Here is an 18,286-nt window from a genome sequence, read left to right as displayed (position 1 = left end):
GATTCAGTGTTAAGAATCAATGGAAAGAAAAAAAGAGGATTAAAATAATTGGAGAAATGAAGTCTTAGAGGATCTATATGAAGGATGGAAGTTCTAATGTCAATGGGTATGTGTAGATGCAGGTAAATTTAGATAAGATTGAGTGTGTGTGCGTGTTTGTGTGTGCACGAGCTTGCACAGGCACACATGTGACTTGGAGTGGAGGAAGCACTGAAAGTTTCTGCCTGATGAAAAGACTATGTAATGGGCTTCCCTGGTGGCGCAGTGGTTGAGAGTCCGCCTGCCGATGCAGGGGACATGGGTTCGTGCCCCGGTCCGGGAAAATCCCACATGCCGCGGAGCGCTGGGCCCGTGAGCCATGGCCGCTGAGCCTGCGCGTCCGGAGCCTGTGCTCCGCAACGGGAGAGGCCACAGCAGTGAGAGGCCCGCGTACCACAAAAAAAAAAAAAAAAAAAAAAAAAAAATACTATGTAAAATATACACATAGAAGACAATTAGACATTTCATTTCAGCAATCCCTTGGTAAGTATGGTCTTTACAAACAGTAGTTCAAATTGAAAAAAAAAAAAGTTGCCTCAAACGTTTGAATAGTTTCACTATTTGTTTTCAGTGTTCTATTGTTGATCCACAATTTTATTCGTTAATTAGTATGCACATATGTGTGTATATGTAAGAGAAAAACCAAAAATTTTATTTTGAATATATTTATATCCTTAATCAACAAATTGTTTCGGTTTAGCCAGTGATGGTGAAACCTCTGGAATTATTTGTAGTCATAACTTTTCCTGAATATGTAATATATATCCAAATCATTTTGTCAATTATATTTTTCTTTTTATTCTTTTAAAATATATATAATTCTCTTTTTCAAATTTGTATGTACTTTAAAAAGTCAAATACTTTTAGAAAGTCACTAATGAAAATTAGTATCATGTTTCACTTATTCTCAAGCCTAATTCCTATTCCTCAGAGGCAATCCTACTTCCGGTTTTCATTTCTATTATTTATCTCCGTATCTCTAATATTTCTTCATATTTATTATATTTATCTCAAAATGTTTATATATGATTTATTACTCTCTTAATGAAGAAGCTTTATCACTTATAATACATCTCATACCTGTGTGTTTGAGTGAGCTCACAAACACATCTCATGTGCAAATCCAACCATGCTCCTAATTTTATTTCATTATAATTTTTGTTAGATCAATATTCAGAATCTACATCACTATGGATATCTAAATATTATTCATTGCTGAGGTGTGTAATTTTGTATCTCTTCAGTTAATCATTTTTATTTGTTTAATATAAAATAATTTTTTTATTTTGACATCACAACCAAACTTTATAAATAGAATTTTACTCTCAGTTTGTTCAACTACATTAAGGGATCTATCAATGTTATCTTACGTACCATGGTCCTCTGTTATCTTGTTTAACATGGACTTGTTTTACCTTAGGTTTAATTTGTAATTTTCATGTCCTTACATTTACTATGATTGTGGGGATTTTCTTGGCCTATTCTCTGTGATAGATCATTTACTTCCTGGAACCAGGTTCTTCCACTTTTTTGATAAAATTACTTGTTTAGGTGGAGCACAGTTTTGGGCAAGTTTCTGAGGAAAGAAGTTATGAATATTAACTTTTAAGACCATGCGTTTTGGGGGTAGGAGAGAATACCACCCATGCTTTTTGGTGATTCACTAAAAGGGCACATAAGATTCAGAGGCAACTGTACTCACAGTTATGGTTTATTACACTGAAAGGGTACACAGCAAGCTCAGCAGAGGGCAGGAAAAAGAGGTAACAGGTAATGCCTGAAAAGGTCCAGGAGCAGACTTCCAAAGTTCTCCCTCACAGAGTGACGGGGGAAGGGAGGTCTTGCACTGAACATGCTTCTTCCTTCAGCACAGGAAATGTGCAACACACAGCTAGTGTTTCTGACTAAGGAAACTTGCCTAAAACTCAGAGTCCGGAGATTTTATTGAAGGCTAGTCACATACTCTTTGCCTGAGCAACTAGGCACTATTACCAAAATTCCAGACTCAGAAAAATAAAGTGGTTGTTCACCATAAATCACATTGTTGGCACAAACAATACAGAAGACTAATATAATAGGATTCAGTGACCCAGTCACACAAAACAACCAGTCAATACAGAGTCAGGAACGTTCCACGGGCCAAGTTGCCAGGAGCCTTCTCAAGGTCAGTATCAAGCAGAGCTTCTGGAGATAACAGTATCAGCCTGGCTGTATTAACTCTTTACTGAACAACATGAATACCTAATAACATCCTTTTTCTATTTGTACACTTTACAGACATATTATCTAGGCATTTAAAGTACTAGATATTTATTCATTTCCTTATGGAACTTGGAAGGCATGTGTCTATTCTAGCTTCTAGCATTGCCATTGTGAAACCTTGTGCCACCCTTATTCCTGATGCTTTGTGTGTTACCTGCTTTATTTGTTTTTCCTTTCTGGAAGCTTTAAGTTTTTCTCTGTTAATTCCATATTCTAAAATTCCAGATGATATGGCTCTGTTTGAGAATTGTAAAGATTATTTTTGCTGGACAACTAGTAGCTTCTATCTGAAAGTCACGTCCTTTAATTATGGGAAATAGTTTGTGTTGATTTAACAATTTTTCTCCTCTCTACTTTTTCTCTTTTCTCATTCTGGAATCCCATTTTTCAGATCTCATACTTTTAGAATTGGTCATCTTATTTTGTTGAGGTTTGTCTCATATTTTCCATGTGGTATATATGGTATAAAAAAAGAAATACAGAAAATTCAAATAATATAAATTAAAAACTTGATCTTAGGTGTATTTTTCTTGCTAATGTAGAAAAATAATAACATTAAACTGAGAAAATATAGAAGGGAGAAAATTATACTTTAGCATTGAATATAAAAAGTAGCAAGGATGTAATAAAGAAGATGATCAAAAACAAAATTATTTTTAAGGATAGCTTACATAGACAAACCTTTATCAAGAATGATCAAAAAATTAGGGCTTCCCTGGTGGCGCAGTGGTTGAGAGTCCACCTGCCGATGTAGGGGACACGGGTTCGTGCCCCGGTCCAGGAAGATCCCACATGCCGTGGAGCGGCTGGGCCTGTGAGCCATGACCACTGAGCCTGCGCGTCCGGGGCCTGTGCTCCGCAATGGGAGAGGCCACAACAGTGAGAGGCCCGCGTACGGCAAAAAAAAAAAAAAAAAAATTATATGACACAAGTAACATTAGTAATATAAAGTTATGATAACTGCTGACACAGTAGGGATTTCAAATATGGTAAGAATTTAATACAAACTATTATACATATGGTTCTTAGAGAAGTTAAGCAGCGTAAATTCACCCCCCAAATCCATGAAAGGTACATAGCCATAGCTATAAACTCAGAGGACAATTTTTTTTACTCAGACCCCATACCTAAAGAGATATGTTTATTCCTTCCTTTATGGCACATAACCTATTCCAAATTCTTTATTATGTCCCTGCTGCCAGAGAATAAGTTTCTCTGTAGTCCTCTAATCTTTCACCAAGGATCCAGCCCTTCAAACATGCCAGTTTCTGCATGTAGTTCTAGTCTATTTTTGCGTTGCACACAGGCACAAGACTGTTCTTTGACTATAAGCTGTAAAATTTTGCCCCTTAGATGGCAGAAACCAACACCTGTTCTCCTCCCCTCCTAGGCCAGGGTGACTGTAACATCAGCTAAAATCATACCTGGTTTTAGTTTGCTTTTTGTTTCTGACCCAGGAAATCTCCCCATCCTTTCTAAGGTTAGTTAGACTTAGCACTTAAAAAGATATTTGTTGTATTTCATCCTAAATTTTGATGTGTTTGAACAAGAAGATTTTCAGGTAATTGAATCTGTCATATTGACAGAACTCAATATTTCTTATTGTCCACTAGGATTTTCAGTATATGTATGAGCAATACATATGAAAACTATTGGGGTGGCCAAAAAGTTCCTTTGGTTGTTAAGTAAAAATAAAAGACACATTTTTCATTTTCACCAAGAACTTTAATGAACAACACATTCACTCTTCTGTTCCACTACCTTCTGCCATCTTTCATGTAACTTCATAATTCCATCTTCCCCAAACTTTTTATCTTTTTGAACAAAGAACTGTTCCAGGTACCTTTTACAGTGTTCCAGGGAATTGAAATTTTTTCCATTAAGAGAATTTTGTAAAGACTGAAATAAATGGAAATCTGAAGTTGCAAAGTCTGGTGAATACGGCAGATGAATCAGAACTTCCCAGCCAGGCTGTAACAGTTTTTGCCTGATCATCAAAGAAACATGCGGTCTTGCGTTATCCTGATGGAAGATTATGCATTTTCTGTTGACTAATTCTGGACGCTTTTCGATGAGTGCCACTTTCAGTTGGTCTAATTGGGAGCAGTACTTGTTGGAATTAATTGTTTGCTTGGTTTTCCGGAAGGGGCTCATAATAGAGGACTCCCAATCCCACCATATACACAACATCACCTTCTTTGGATGAAGACCGGCCTTTGGTGTGGTTGGTGGTGGTTCATTTCACTTGCCCCACGATCTCTTCCATTCCACATTATTGTACAGTATCCAGTTTTCATCGCCTGTCACAATTTGTTTTAAAAACAAAACATTTTTGTTACATTTGAGTAGAGAATCACATGCGGAAATATGGTCAAGAAGGTTTTTTTCTCTTAACTTATGTGGAACCCAAACATCAAAGCAATGAACATAACCAAGCTGGTGCAAATGATTTTCAACACTTGATTTGGATATTTTGAGTATGTCGGCTACCTCCTGCATGGTATAATGTTGATTGTTCTCAATTATTGTTTCAATTTGATCACTATGAACTTCAACTGGTCTACCCAACTGTGGAGCATCGTCCAGTGAGAAATCTCCAGCATAAAACTTCGTGAACCTCTTTTGACATGTTCGATCAGTCACAGTGTCTTCTCCATACACTGCACAAATCTTTTTGTGCGTTTCAGTTGCGTTTTTACCTTTCTTAAAATAGCAAAGCATAATATGCTGAAAATGTTGCTTTTTTTCTTCCTTCTTCAATATTAAAATGGCTACACAAAAGTTCACCAATTTTGATGTCTTTTTTAAAAATGCACGCTGATATGACAGCTGTCACATACAATCTAACAAACTTGTTTTGGATGAAGTTAGAGACAACTAAGTGCTACTAGAGACATCTTATGGAAGAAAACGTAGGAACCTTTTGGCCAACCTAATATAAGAATAGATTGCAAGGTTTCTGCATCTTATATGAGGTGGTATAATATAAAATATAAGTGTACCTGGAAAGGTTAGATTTGTGTTTTGTTATCCCTAGAGTAGTGTCTCTCTCTCTCTCTCTCTCTCTCTTTCTTTCTCTATATAATAATATAACCAAATAATCAGTAAGCCAATAGATACATTAAAATAGGATACTCAGTAAATTCAAATAATTTAAAAGAAAACTGGAAATGTGGAAGAGAAGAAAAATCCAAAGGGGAGAAAAAAAAATTAAATGGTAAACTTAAATTCAGCTAGCTAATCACATTAGTATTAGTCATCTAAACATGCCAAAGGGCAGAGATTATCAGAATACACTAATGAAAAATGATAACCAACTATATGCTACCTATAAAAGACATACTTAACAGATACAGACACAGATAGGTTATTAGTAAATAACTGGAAAAAGAAATACCAAATAGTAAGTACAAAAAGGCTGGATTGACTATAATAATCTGATAAAATAAACTTTAGGCAAAGAGTATCAGAAGAGACAAAGATGTCTATTACATAATGGTAAAGGGAGGAATTCATCAGGAAAATATAAAAATTATAATTATTTCTACATCTGATAATAAAGCCTCAAAATAGATAAAGCAAAATTTGAAAGAATTGAAAACAAAATTAGACAATGCCACAGTTATAATAGGATAGGTTAACACTTTTTCTGAGCATTTAATAGTAAATTAGACAGAAAATAAATTTTTTAAAAATAGTAGAATCTAAATAACACTACCTACCAACTTGATCTCATTGACATTATTAGAACATTACATACCTTAAATGCAGAATACACATTATATGGGGTTGCACATGGTATATTCACCAAGATATACCATATGCTGTACTATTAGACATGTCTCAATAATTTGAAAGAATCAAAATTGTATGAAGTGTGTTTTCTACCACAGTGGAATTAAATTAGATAGCAATAGCAATGTGATACCTAGGAAAACCCCAGATATCTGAGATAAAACAGTATACTTCTGAATAGATCATGGCCCAGAGAAAATAAGGAAATATTTTGAACTGAATGACAATAAAAAATAAAACATATCAAAAACTGTGGCATTTAGCTAAAGTTGTGCATAAAGGGAAATACGTAGATTTAAATGGTTCTGTCACAGAAGAAGAAAGTTCTAAAATCACTGGCCTAATGTTCTGCCTTTAAAAAATAGACTAAGAAAAAGAATTAAGCTTAATATAAATAGAAGAATAAAAATAATAAATATAAGAGCAGGAATGAACAGCACATTTTAAAGTTAGGGGAAAAAGCTAATAATGTTAAAAAATCACCAAAATTGCCATACCCCTATCTCGAGTAATCAAGAAAATAAAAGAGATGAAACAAATTAGTAATTTTGAGAAGGTATGAGTGGTGCTTATTACAGATCCTACAAATATTAAAGGGGTAAAAAGAGAATATTATGAACAACTTGAGGCAACTGAATATGGAACTTAGATGAAATGGCTAATTCTGCCTTGTAAAATAACTTAGCGCAATTTTAAGTAGAAGAAACAGAAAACTTAAAATAGCCTTATATCCATTAAACAAATTAGACTTGTCAAAAACTTCTCGCAGATAAAAACTCCAAGCCCAGATGGTCTCACACATGTGCTTACTCAAAGATAAAGGGATAAATTAATGCCAAATTTATACAAACTTTTTCAGAAAACAGAGGAGAAACGCTGTACCCAATCATTCATGAGGCCAGCAAAACCCTAAGTTCTTACAAAATTACAAAAATAGAAAATTAGAAACCATTATCCCTCATGAACATAGATTCAAAGCCCTTAACAAAACATTAGCAAATAAAAATCAACAATGTGTGAAAAGGATAGATATCATGTAAAAGTAAGGATTATCTCAGTAATGCCAGGTTGAAAATCAGCTTATTTAAATATACTATGGTCATAAAAATATAAGAACTTATGATATCTTTAATAAATGCAGATATGAAGCTCCTGACACCATCAATTTTAATTAAAAACTCTCAGCAAACTAAACAGGGAACCTCATTAATTTTATGGTGAGCATCTTTGTAAAACCTATAGCTAACATCATATTTAATAATAAAAGACAACTCTTTCCCTTTAAGACTGGGAACAAGGCAAGAATGCTTGCTATTTCCTTTTCTATTTAAAATTGTACTGGATGTCTTTAACACTACAATAAGGCAAATAAATAAAATCCATAATATAGGCAAGGAAGAAGTAAAAACTCTCCCTCTTGGCGTATGATATATTAGTTAACATTGAAAATCCCAATGAATTTAGCAACCAACTACTGGAATTACTAAAGAAAATATCACAAGGCCACAAAGTACAAGATTAACAGATAGAAATCCATTGTATTGGTATATACTAGCAGCACACGTCTGGGAAATGAAATTTTTAAAATTCCATTTTAAATAGTTCCAAAAATTATAAAAAATTTAAGAAAACTAAGAAAATATGTACAACTACACTGAAAACATAAAAACATTGCTGGGAAAAAATAAAGACAAAGTAAGTATAGAGACATATCATGTTCTTGGGTTGGAGGAATACAACAGAAAAAAAACCCCACCAACCTTTGCCATGCTTCCAGAGATAATGAGCGTATTAATTTCAGAGGAAAAGACTATTTCAGGAGTCAACTTCTCAGTTGTAACACAGCAAGGTGGGAGACACTGGTATGATATCTACAGACTAGTTAGGTAAAAGGAATACAACCCTACATTCCATAGACAGGCAAAACGTTACTTACCTGTCACGGGGGAAAAATGTGTTTCTGTAAGAATTCAGAGGTTATATCACTCTAACACATAATCTAAATATTACCAAAGATAGAACGCTAACAGTAATTGTATAACAGACTAAAATGGAGACTTCAAATAGTGTTAAAGAGTGGGGAAAAGACTTGTGAGAAATGAGCTGTGGCTTATATGAATTTGATGCTTATCCACTATTAGAATCTGTCTTCTTGAAATAAAAGTACCAGCAAATAAGAGCAGATGGACAAGAATATTCACAGTGTGGTAGTAAGAACTGACAACAGTGAATTCCTGTTAGTAAGACAATGCTTGTAAAGATTGTGGCATATTCAGATCATGAACTTTTATGCAACCATTACTTAAAGAATTAGATCTATAAGACACAGTTGGGAAGGATGTATACAATATATACACTTAAATGGTAACATCACAAGAAAGATGTAGTTTAAAATGTATACGACAGTATTGCATTTTTATAAAACACCACAAAAATAAATAACCCAATATTAGGTATACACGGTTACAAGAGCATTGAGAAGAGTACAGAATGGTACATACCACTTCGTTAACACAAGTTAAGTTTGAGAGAATATGGGTGATTCAGTGGTTTAAAGCAACAATCATTTATTATCTCACCATTCTGTGGGCTGATAATTTGAGCAGTGCTCAGCTAGGTAGCTGAAAGATGATCAAAAACACTAGTAGTCAGGGAAATACAAATTAACACAACTAAGAGATACTATTTTTAGCCATCTTATTGGGAAAAAAATAAAATGCCATATGATACCAAATTTGGCTAACACATGGTAAAGTTGACTTCTCATTCACTTTAGGTAAAAGGGTAAATTGATAATTCACTTTAACAACAATTGGGAAATATCTAGTAAATCTGAAAATGTGTACTCATCCATTCATGGGTGCCTAACAACCATCAAGTAAAGAGAAGAAAAATTAAGCACTCCTAGGTGCCTATGACATTGCCTAAATATATTCAACACTCCAGAACCTCTCTGAGTCTTACTGCTGCAGTAGCTAACTTGGTATAGTGTGCATATATTGTTTGGTCTGGTCAGAATCCATCCTCCCTTTTAGTACAGGAGGCTCCATTTTTTTTGTTTGTTTCTGAGTACTTTATTTTATTTTTTTACATCTTTATTGGAGTATAATTGCTTTACAATGGTGTGTTAGTTTCTGCTTTATAGCAAAGTGAATCAGTTATACATATACATGTGTTCCCATGTCTCTTCCCTCTTGCGTCTCCCTTCCACCCTCCCTATCCCACCCCTCCAGGCGGTCACAAAGCACCGAGCTGATCTCCCTGTGCTATGCGGCTGCTTCCCACTAGCTATCTACCTTACTTTTGGTAGTGTATATATGTCCATGACTCTCTCTCGCCCTGTCACAGCTTACCCTTCCCCCTCCCCATATCCTCAAGCGCATTCTCCAGTAGGTCTGTGTCTTTATTCCTGTCTTACCCCTAGGTTCTTCATGACATTTTTTTTTCTTAAATTCCATATATATGTGTTAGCATACGGTATTTGTCTTCCTCCTTCTGACTTACTTCAGTCTGTATGACAGACTCTAGGTCTATCCACCTCATGACAAATAGCTCAATTTTGTTTCTTTTTATGGCTGAGTAATATTCCATTGAGGAGGCTCCATTTCTGATGGGGTTGCTGAACTGGTAGAATGTAAGTCTAGAAGCTTGCAGCCTTTTGGCTCCCACATGAGGAGCGTCTGCGTGAGAATGAAACCATCACAAAGAAAAGTATTTGTCCACATTTAAACTTGGGTCCAAACCAAAATTAGATCCCATTAAAATATTTTCCTTATTCTCATAGCTTACATCGGTTTAAAGAATATACTTTTTTCTCATTATATTTGTAAGTTCAAAGAAAACCACAGGACTAGGAAGCATGCAGTTCCAAATAATTTCTAATATAAATTAAAATGTATATTTTTATATTTATACTCTCCCTTTGGAGTGCACTGCAGTAGTTCCTCTATCTTATAGCACCACTATTGTTTTATTCTGGATGGGATAGATTATGCTATGGTGAAGAACAACCTCAAAAATCTTGGTGTTACATAGCAAAGATTCATCTCTCATGTTAGGTTCACTGTAACTGAGCAACTCTTCAAGGTAAGTTGTCTCTATGTGGTCCAGGATGAAGAAGTTTCCACCATCCTGTAGATATACCATCTCATTGGTTCTCCTTGGTCGTTGCAGCAGAAGAAAGTGAAACACTAGCAATTAAATTCTTCAGTCTATGAATAACAGGCATCACTTTTATTTAAAACTCATTGGCCAAAACTTGTAAAAGGGGGTTTTGGAAATAGAGTCTTTAATGTGTCTAGAGAAGTAGAAACTAGATATGGGGAACTAGCAATATCTTCCGCAACCATCATCAGTACAGGATTTCCAAAGTCACTCTGCATGTCTGTTTTCAAGCTGGCAGAGAGTGAAGAAAAAGGAAGGATCATACATGGGAAACTGATTTGTCCCAGGCTTAGAACTCAGCCAGAATTCAATCATACCAAACTTCAAGAGCAGCCCAGAAATATAATGTAGATGTGCAGCTGGGGAAAAAAGGAAATGGGTTTCAAAATAGGCTAGTGTTCTCTGTTGTATGGCTTGGCCAGTATTGTTCCCTAATTTAGGATCACTGTTCATCCAGATCTTTTTCTTTTTTAAATTTGAGGTATAATGGACATGTAACATTATACTGTTTTCAGGTGTACAACATAATGATTCGATATATGTATATATTGCAAAACGATCACCACAGTAAGTCTAGTTAACATCTGTCACCATAGAGTTCCAAACATTTTTTCCTTGTGATGAGAACTTTTAATATCTACTGTCTTAGCAACTTTCAAATATGCAATACAGTATAATTATTGTATTATAATATATTATAATTATTTACTTTCTCTAAATCTCAGTTTTCTTGTTAGGACTATGCTATTTACACTAAAGTATATTTTTGTAAGTATAGATTAGTTATGGCTAGCTCATAGAAAGCATTATACAAATTATAGCCAACATTTTCTTCTTATTATAACTACTGTTATTTTACACTTATATTTATTTACTTACCAGCTATGTGAAACTTTGGCAAGGTTGTTTAATTCTTCTATGCTTTAATCTCTTCATCTGGAAAATTGGGATGACATTATTACGCCATAGGGATTTTTTTATAAAGACAAATAGGGTTCATAGTAAGCACTCAATAAATTAGGGCTACAATCATTTTCATATTGTTTTTGTTGCTGTTATTGCAGGTTATTTTGATAATTTAGTGTGGAATAACCATCCATAATATAAAATAATCTGATTTCCATTCAACTCAATGAAATTCTATCCATCAAACAGTTAAAGGGATTCAATGATTGAAGGGACTGGAGATGCTGTCTTCCATAAGCAGACAGTTTTAATGTTAGGCTATGAAGTGTATTTTATAAATCTACAAATACTTGCTCATGGATGGGATGGAAATATTTTCCTTTTATTTGCTATAGCAGTTATATGGTACTTGGCACTACTGTTAAAACAAAATGTCATCTCGCATGGGATGATGAAAACTAAAACTTCAGATGTCATAATTTTTAGGAGAGTCATAACACATTGAAGATTAATAGATGTGCTGGGAGATAAGGGAAATATGACCTTAATTATCCCACAAGGAATTCAATTTACTGGCATATAATGCATGTCTATTAGACAAATGCCTGGTTCAGTCTCCTTTATGTCACCTGGCAAGCATAGTTTCCTTTAGCTAAGGACACTGAAGAGCTGTTTTGAAGTTTTCAATAGAACTTAACTTTAGATGAGGTCATTCTTTATGATCAGGTATCTAATATCAAGGATTGATAATGAAGAACCAATTCAGAAAAAGATTTTCCATGTTGCCTTTTAGTTTTCAATGATTTTTACTGATAATGTGAGCACTTTTCCTTTTACACAGGACTTAACACAGTTCTTGTTTAACACTTTGTAAGTTTTGAAGAACGTACAAGCAAACTGAATGTAAGCTATGTTTTTTCCTCTACAAATGAAAAGCTATAGTTTTGTAAAAAATTTTGAAAATACTCACACATTGAGCACATCTGTATAGAACTAGAAAAAAATAATGGACAATTAAAAATATGCTAACTTGTAAAGTTTCATTCATTGGGAAGAATGTTGCAGCAGAATTAAGGTAAGTTACTCTTCTTACCTGTAATCTATAGTGCTGAGAAGGAAAACAGACAATGGTGCCCTCACTTTCCAGTTAGCCTGGGACAGTGCTGGTTAAAATATATAATGATTATATTATTATATAATCATTAACAACACATCTTCCCTGCTTCAAATTGTCTTACTTTGAATGATATATGAGCACTCAAAGGAGACAAAATCTCAGCTGCTTTCTGAAAGATGAGTAAAAGTTAGATGAAGGTTGAAAAGCTAGAGGGAATCACATGTTCTAAGACCTACATGAATAGCATTTTTGAGGAACTACAAATTCAGTATCAGTGGAGTGTGGCATTTGAAGGGTGTGTAGTGTAAGTATAAATGTGAAGTCAAGAGGCATTCCACTTCCCTCTTCTTGTGGAAGACTTTAGTTGTTCTATTTTACTTTATTTTAAAAATTATTTTATTTTATTTGAAATTTAGACTTGCCCCAGATCATACAGCATCATAGTCCTGATCACTCAGTTGTTTGCCAACAAGAGACATATTATAAAGACACTGATCTTGTCATAAAACAGGTTTCCTGCCTGGTTCTCCGTTCTTTGTCCATGACCTCTATATAACCATGAAGATGCACCTTTCTATAGACTGAATGTTTATGTCCCCCTCAAATTCATATGTTGAAATCCTAAACCCCAATGTGATGGTGTTTGGAGGTGGGAGCCTATGGTAGGTGATCAGGTCGTGAGAGTGAAGCCTTTGTGAGTGGGATTAGTGCCTTTATAAAGGAGATCTCAGTGAGCTCCCTCACCCCCTCCACCAGACACCAAATCTGCAGGTACCTTGATCTTGGACTTCGCTGCCTCCAGAACTCTGAGAAATAAAAATTTGTAGTAGCAGCCGGAATGGACTAAGACACACCTGAAGTGCAGTTTTTGAGTGTTTTTCCTTCAACACCTATTATTATTACTAATAAATGTATTCCTCCAGCAGACCTTACAAGAAGTACAGATGTCCCATGGTCCACTGGCATGTTCTTAGTATTTGAAATCCAGTTTTAGCAAGTATGTGTTTATGTTAGTTGCTAGGTGTCCTAGAAAGCATTTTGGAAATGGAAGAGAATGTCAGAGGTTAAATAGAGTTTATGATTCTTTTGTTATTTTATGGATTCCCTGCCTAGAAACTATGCTCATATGTCCCACCCATCTCCATAAAAATAACCTTCTTCTTTAAATGTGGCTGTACTGCAAGGGATTATGAAATGGACAGTCAGGAATTAAGGTTCTACTCAAAGCTTCTTCCATGTGACCTTGAGCTAATACCAACCCTTTCTTAGCTGCAAGTTTCTCTTTTCCATGATAAGTGAATTGAATGTATAATGACTTATGACCTTTGGGCTCTAAATTTCTACAAGATTCAAAAATCTCTTAAAATGTCCTTGTGCCCTGGGAAGAGCTTCAGTTATGCAGACTGTGTTTGGCCTGCTGAACCAAGCACAAATCATTGCCTAAGGCTTTTTGGCCTGGACATAATGTGAGTCTCTGACAGCATTCAGATGAATCATGTGGCAGACTCAAAGCTCAGGAGACAGTGCTGACTTGTAGTATAGACAAGGAATTTGTCCTGTTTAACCTCACAAGGTGATGACCACTGCTCCTGTGTTAAATTCATAGTTTGAGGCCAAATTCACACAGGGCAATCAGCAAGAATGAATTAGGATTTGAGATTCTTACATGGAAAAATACCAGCACCAAATGGGTAATAACCTTATCAATATTAAGAGTCATGTTCTTCAAAAATCTATGATACACAGAAATTGAAAAAAGCTTATGAAATTATTTTTGTTCCTGAGAATAAAATCAGTAAGAACGTTCTGAAATTTCCATGTAACTTTAATAATTCCTTTTTTGGTGTATTTTGTGAATTGTTACTGATGTAACCAATGTGTAAACTTGTTGGTGAGCGTACTTTCCACATAACTCTTGTTAATTCCTAGTATAACACAGATATTTTAAAGAAGGAAAAATCAAGGGCAGACCTTTTGTTTCCTGACTCAAAATGTTTAGCAAATGAAATAGAAAGAAAATATTCTGTATAGTATTGAATACCATTCTTTACTTTTTTTTAAACGTCTTTATTGGAGTATAATTGCTTCACATTGTTGTGTTAGTTTCTGCTGTATAACAAACTGAATCAGCTATACATATACATACATCCCCATATCTCCTCCGTCCTGCATCTCCCTCACACCCTCCCTATCCCACCTCTCTAGGTGGTCACAAAGCACTGAGCTGATCTCCCTGTGCTATGCAGCTGCTTCCCACTAGCTATCTATTTTACATTTGGTAGTGAATATATGTCAATGCCACTCTCTCACTTCATCCCAGCTTACCCTTCCCCCTCCTCGTGTCCTCAAGTCCATTCTCTACGTCTGCGTCTTTATTCCTGTCCTGCTCCTAGGTTCTTCAGAGCCATTACTATTATTATTATTTAGATTCCATATATATGTGTTAGCATACGGTATTTGTTTTTCTCTTTCAGACTTACTTCACTCTGTATGACAGACTCTAGGTCCATCCACCTCACTACAAATAACTCAATTTCATTTCTTTTTATGGCTGAGTAATAGTCCATTGTATATATGTGCCACATCTTCTTTATCCATTCATCCGATGATGGACACTTAGGTTGCTTCCATGTCCTGGCTATTGTAAATAGAGCTGCAATGAACATTGTGGTACATGACTCTTTTTGAATTATGGTTTTCTTAAGGTATATGCCCAGTAGTGGGATTCCTGGGTCATATGGTGGTTCTATTTTTAGTTTTTTAAGGAACCGCCATACTGTTCTCCATAGTGGCTGTATCAATTTACATTCCTACCAAGAGTGCAGAAGGGGTCCCTTTTCTCCACACCCTCTCCAGCATTTATTGTTTGTAGATTTTTTGATGATGGCCATTCTGACCCGTGTGAGGTGATACCTCATTGTAGTTTTGATTTGTATTTCTCTAATGATTAGTGACATTGAGCATCCTTTCATGTGTTTGTTGGCAATCTGTATGTCTTCTTTGGAGAACCGTTTATTTAGGTCTTCTGCCCATTTTTGGATTGGGTTTTTTTTTGATATTGAGCTGCATGAGCTGCTTGTATATTTTGGAGTTCATCCTTTGTCAGTTGCTTAGTTTGTAAATATTTTCTCCCATTCTGAGTGTTGTCTTTTGGTCTTGTTTATGGTTTCCTTTGCTGTGCAAAAGCTTTGAAGTTTCATTAGGTCCCATTTGTTTATTTTTGTTTTTATTTCCATTCCTCTGTAAGGTGGGTTAAAAAGGAACTTGCTATGATTTATGTCATAGAGTGTTCTCCCTATGTTTTCCTCTAAGAGTTTTATAGTGTCTGGCCTTACATTTAGGTCTTTAATCCATTTTGAGTTTAATTTTGTGTATGGTGTTAGGGAGTGTTTTAATTTCATTCTTTTACATGTAGCTGTCCAGTTTTCCCAGCACCACGTATTGAAGAGGCTGTCTTTTCTCCACTGTATATTCTTGCCTCCTTTATCAAAGATAAGGTGACCATATGTGCATAGGTTTATCTCTGGGCTTTCTATCCTGTTCCATTGATCTATATTTCTGTTTTTGTGCCAGCACCATACTGTCTTGGTTACTGCAGCTTTGTAGTATAGTGTGAAGTCAGGGCGCCTGATTCCTCCAGCTCCCTGGAGGATTCCTCCAACAGAATTCCTCTGTTTTTCTTTCTCAAGATTGCTTTGACTACTTGGGGTCTTTTGTGTTTCCATACGAATTGTGAATATTTTTGTTCTAGTTCTGCAAAAAATGCCATTGGTAGTTTGATAGGCATTGCACTGAATCTGTAGATGGCCTTGGGTAGTATAATCATTTTCACAATGTTGATTCTTCCAATCCAAGAACATGGTATATCTCTCCATCTGTTTGTATCATCTTTAATTTCTTTCATCAGTGTCTTATACTTTTCTGCATACAGATGTTTTGTCTCCTTAGGTTTATTCCTCGGTATTTTATTCTTTTTGTTGCAATGGTAAATGAGAGTGTTTCCTTAATTCCTCTTTCAGATTTTTCGTCATTGATGTATAGGAATGCAAGAGATTTCTGTGCATTAATTTTGTATCCTGCTACTTTACCAAATTCATTGATTAGCTCTAGTAGTTTTCTGGTAGCATCTTTAGGTTTCTCTTTTTATAGTATCATGTCATCTGCAAACACTGACAGTTTTACTTCTTTTCCAAGTTGGATTCCTTTTATTTCTTTATCTTCTCTGATTGCTGTGGCTAAAACTTCCAAAACTATGTTGAATAAGAGTGGTGAGAGTGGACAACCTTGTCTTTTTCCTGATCTTAGAGGAAATGGTTCCAGTTTTTCAGCACTGAGAATGATGCTGGCTGTGGGTTTGTCATATATGGCCTTTATTATGTTGAGTTAAGTTCCCTCTATGACTACTTTCTGAGGGTTTTTATCATAGGTTGGTGCTGAATTTCGGCAATAGTATTTTCTGCATCTATTGAGATAATCATATTATTTTTATTTCAGTTTGTTAATATGATGTATCACATTGAATGATTTGCGTATATTGAAGAATCCTTGCATTCCTGGAATAAAACCAACTTGATCATGGCATATGATCCTTTTAATGTGCTGCTGGATTCTGTCTGCTAGTATTTTGTTGAGGATTTTTGCGTCTATGTTCATCAGAGATATTGGCCTGCAGTTTTCTTTTTTTGTGACATCTCAGTCTGGTTTTGGTATCAGGGTGATGGTGGCCTCATAGAATGAGTTTGGGAGTGCTCCTCCCTCTGTTATATTTTGGAAGAGTTTGGAAAGGATAGGTGTAAGTTCTTCTGTAAATGTTTGATAGACTTCACCTGTGAAGCCATTGGGTCCTGGGCTTTCGTTTGTTGGAAGATTTTTAATCACAGTTTCAATTTCAGTGCTTGTGATTGGTCTTTTTATGTTTTCTGTTTCTTCCTGGTTTAGTCTCGGAAGGTTGTGCTTTTCTAAGAATTTGTTCATTTCTTCCAGGTTGTCCATTTTATTGGCATATAGTTGCTTGTAGTAATCTCTCATGATCCTTTGTATTTCTGCAGTGTCAGTTGTTACTTCTCCGTTTTCATTTCTAATTCTGTTGATTTGAGTCTTTTCCCTCGTTTTCTTGATGAGTCTGGCTAATGGCTTATCAATTTTGTTTATCTTCTCAAAGAACCAGCTTTTAGTTTTATTGATCTTTGCTATTGTCTGCTTCATTTCTTTTTTATTTCTGGTCTTTATGATTTCTTTCCTTCTGCTAACTTTGGGAGTTTTTTTTGTTCTTCTTTCTCTAATTGCTTTATGTATAAGGTTAGGTTGTTTATTTGACATTTTTCTTTTTTCTTGAGGTAGGATTGTATTGGTATAAAATTCCCTCTTAGAACTGCTTTTGCTGCATCCCATAGGTTTTGGCCTTCGTGTTTTCATTGTCATTTGTTTCTAGGTATTTTTTTATTTCCTCTTTGTTTTCTTCAGTGATCTCTTGGTTATTTAGTAGCGTATTGTTTAGCCTCCATGTTTTTGTATTTTTTACATTTTTTTTAATGTAATTGATATCTAGTTTCATAGTGTTGTGGTCAGGAAAGATACTTGATACAATTTCAATTTTCTTAAATTCACCAAGCTTGATTTGTGACCAAACGTGTGGTCTATCCTGGAGAATTTTCTATGAGCACTTGAGAAGAAAGTGTATTCTGTTGTTTTTGGATGGAATGTTCTATAAATATCAAGTAAGTCCATCTTGTTTAATGTGTCATTTAAAGCTTGTGTTCCTTATTTATTTTCATTTTGCTTGATCTGTCCATTGGTGAAAGTGGGGTGTTAAATTCCCATACTATGATAGTGTTACTGTAGATTTCCCCTTTTATGGCTGTTAGCATTTGCCTTATGTATTGAGGTGCTCCTATGTTGGATGCATAAATATTTACAATTGTTATATCTTCTTCTTGGATTGATCCCTTGATCATTATGTAGTATCTTTCTTTGTCTCTTGTAATAGTCTTTATTTTAAAACCT

The sequence above is a fragment of the Orcinus orca genome, chromosome 4 (genome assembly GCF_937001465.1).
Source record: "Orcinus orca chromosome 4, mOrcOrc1.1, whole genome shotgun sequence".
NCBI lineage: Eukaryota > Metazoa > Chordata > Mammalia > Artiodactyla > Delphinidae > Orcinus > Orcinus orca.
The sequence above is the reverse complement of the archived record's forward strand: the minus strand, read 5'-3'. Positions refer to the sequence as shown.